Below are 3,766 nucleotides of genomic sequence, written 5' to 3'. Positions count from 1 at the left end.
ATCCAAGGGTTATAATGATATTCCAAGCCACACGTCGTTCAACTGTGAGTGTCGTCTAAGGGATATAATGGCATGCCACGCACAACGTCGTCCGACTATGTTTGCTATCAAAGGGCTACGTGGGCATGCTACTCTGTCCCGATGTGGTACAACCATGTGTACTATCCATGGGCGGTGATGGAAAGCCACGCCCAACATCGTTTATTCGTATGTGCAGTACAGGAACGATGATGGAATTCCAAGCCCGATGTCATCCGACCCTGTGTGCTTTCCAAAGGCGATGATGGCATGCCATTCCTGACTTCATTCATCGCTGTGTGTAGTCCAATGGAAATGATAGCATGCCACGCCCGACGTCGACCGAGCGTGTGTGTTTTTCAAATGCTATGATGACATGCCACGCCTAATGTCGTCCAACCATGTGTGTTTTCAAAGGGCTATGATGGGATTCCATGCATGATGTCGTGATATTGTGTGATGTCGAAGGGATACTGGGCATGCCACGCTCGACTTTGTTCGATCGTGTGTGTTGTCCAAGGGAGATGATCGCATAACACGCCCGACGTCGTATGACCATGTTTACTGTCCACGGGCGATGATGGAAAGCCACGCCCAACATTGTTCATTCGTATGTGCAGTACAAGAGCGATGATGGAAAGTCATGCCCAACGTCGTTCGACCCTTTGTGCTTTCCAAAGAAGATGATGGCATGCCACGCCCGACGTCGTCTGACCGTGTGTGCTTTCAAAGGCGATAATGGAATGCCAGGCCCAAAGTCGTTCATCCGTGTGGGCAGTCCAAGGGCGATGATCGCATGGCACACCTGACGTAGTCTTACCGTGTATGCTTTCCCAAGGAGATGATGGCATGCTATGCCCGACATCGTCCATCTGTGTGTGCAGTCCAAGGGCGATGTTGTCATGACACGTCCAATGTCGTCCGACCGTGCATGCTGTCCAAGGGCCATAATGGCAGGCCAAGCCTTGTGTTGTCCGACCATGTGCGTTTTCCAAGGGCTTTGATGGCATGATACGTTCGATGTCGTCCGACTGTGTGTGCATTCCAAGGGAAATGATGGCATGCAACGCCCAACGTCATTCAACTGTGAGTGCTTTCTAAGGTCTATGATGGCATGCCACGCACGACATCGTCCAACCATGTGTGCTGTCGAAGGGCTACATGGTCATGCTACGCTCGACTTCGTTCGATCGTGTGTGCAATCCAAGGGCGATGATGACATGCCACACCCAACGTCGTCTGACCGTGCGTGTTTTCCAAAGGCGATGATAGTATGCAACGCCCGACATCGTCCTTTTGTGTGTGCAGTCCAAGGGAGATGATGGCATGCCACGTCCGAGGTCGACTGACTGTTTGTGCTATCCAAGGACTATGATGACATGTCACGCTTTACGTCATTCAACCGTGTGTGTTGTCCAAGGGCTATGATGGCATTCCACGCCCGACGTCGTATGGCTGTCTGGGCTGCCCAAGGGCTACGCAGGCATGCCACGTCTTCTGACCGTGTGTGATGTCCAAGGGTCATGATGGCATGCCACATCCGATGTTGTCCGAATGTGTGTGCTTCCATAGGCGATAATGGCACGCCACACCTCTCATTATCCGTCTATGTGCACTGTCCAAGGGCGATGAAGGCATACCACGTCCAAGGTCGACCGACCGTGTGTGCTATCCAAGGGTTATAATGATATTCCAAGCCACACATCATTCAACTGTGAGTGTTGTCTAAGGGATAATATGGCATGCCACGCACGATGTCCTCCGACCATGTTTGCTATCAAAGGGCTACGTGGGCATGCTACGCTGTCCCGATGTGGTACAACCATGTGTACTATCCATAGGCGGTGATGGAAAGCCACGCCCAACATCGTTTATTCGTATGTGCAGTACAGGAGCGATGATGGCATTCCAAGCCCGATGTCATCCGACCCTGTGTGCTTTCCAAAGGCGATGATGGCATGCCATTCCTGACTTCATCTATCGCTGTGTGTAGTCCAAGGGAAATGATAGCATGCCACGCCCGACGTCGACCGAACGTGTGTGTTTTTCAAATGCTATGATGACATGCCACGCCTAATGTCGTCCAACCATGTGTGTTTTCAAAGGGCTATGATGGCATTCCATGCATGATGTCGTGATACTGTGTGATGTCGAAGGGATACTGGGCATGCCACGCTCGACTTTGTTCGATCGTGTGTGTTGTCCAAGGGAGATGATCGCATAACACGCCCAACGTCGTATGACCATGTTTATTGTCCACGGGCGATGATGGAAAGCCACGCCCGACATTGTTCATTCTTATGTGCAGTACAAGAGCGATGATGGAAAGTCAAGCCCAACGTCGTTCGACCCTTGTGCTTTCCAAAGGAGATGATGGCATGCCACGCCCGACGTCGTCTGACCGTGTGTGCTTTCAAAAGGCGATAATGGAATGCCAGGCCCAAAGTCGTTCATCCGTGTGGGCAGTCCAAGGGCGATGATCGCATGCCACACCTGATGTAGTCTTACCGTGTATGATTTCCAAAGGCGATGATGGCATGCCATGCCCGACATCGTCCATCTGTGTGTGCAGTCCAAGGGCGATGATGTCAGGCCACGTCCAACGTCGTCCGACCGTGCATGCTCTCCAAGGGCCATAATGGCAGGCCAAGCCTTATGTCGTCCGACCATGTGCGTTTTCCAAGGGCTATGATGGCATGATACGTTCGATGTCATCCGACTGTGTGTGCATTCCAAGGGCAATGATGGCATGCAACGTCCGACGTCGTCCGACCGTGTGTTCTTTCAAAGGGCTACTCTGGCATTCTACGCCCGACGTCGTCCGATTGCGTGTGCAGTCTGAGGGCGATGATTGCATGCCACACCCAACGTCGTTTGACCGTGTGTGCTTTCCAAGGGCGATGATGGAATGCCACGCCCAACATCCTTCATTCGTGTGTGCAGTACAACAGCGATGATGGCATGCCACGATCGATGTCGTCCCACATTATTTGTTGTCCAATGTCTATGATGACATGCCACGTGCGACGTTGTCCGACCGTGTGTGCTGTCCAAGGGTTACTCTGGCATTCCACGACCGACGTAGTTTGACCATGTGTGCAGTCCAAGGGTGATGATGGTCGATGATGCCATGCTACGTCCGACATCGTTCGACCGTGCATGCGGTCCAAGGGCCATAATGGCAATCCAATCCCGACGTTGTTCGACTGTGTGTGCACTCCAACGGCGACAATGGCTTGCGACCCTCGACGTTGTCCGGTCGTATGTGCTGTCCAAGGTCTAGTCTTGCATTCACCCCCGACGTCGTCTTGAACGTGTGTGCAGTCCAATTGATATGATGTCATGCAACGCCCGACATTGTCTGACAGTGTGTGCTTTCCAAAGGCGATGTTGGAATGCCAGGCCCAACATTGTCCATCTGAGTGTGCAGTCCAAGGGCGATGATGGCATTCCACGCCCGTCTGTGCAGTCCAAGGGAGATGATGACATGCCACGCTTGACGTTGTTCGCTTGTATGTACAACCCAAGGGCTATGATTGCATGCAAGGGCCCACATTGTTCGACCGTGTGTGTTGTCCAAGGACGACGCGAGCATGCAACGCCCGACTTTGTCCAACCGTGTGTGCTGTCCAATGGCGATGATGTCATGTCATGCCCGACTTCATCCATTTGTGTGTGCGATAAAAGGGCGATGATGACATGCCACGCCCTTCGTCATCTGATCGTGTGTGCTGTCCAACAGCTATGA

Source organism: Solanum pennellii, chromosome 2, assembly GCF_001406875.1.
Source record: "Solanum pennellii chromosome 2, SPENNV200".
In the NCBI taxonomy this organism is placed as follows: domain Eukaryota; kingdom Viridiplantae; phylum Streptophyta; class Magnoliopsida; order Solanales; family Solanaceae; genus Solanum; species Solanum pennellii.
Note: the sequence above shows the minus strand (reverse complement) of the source record.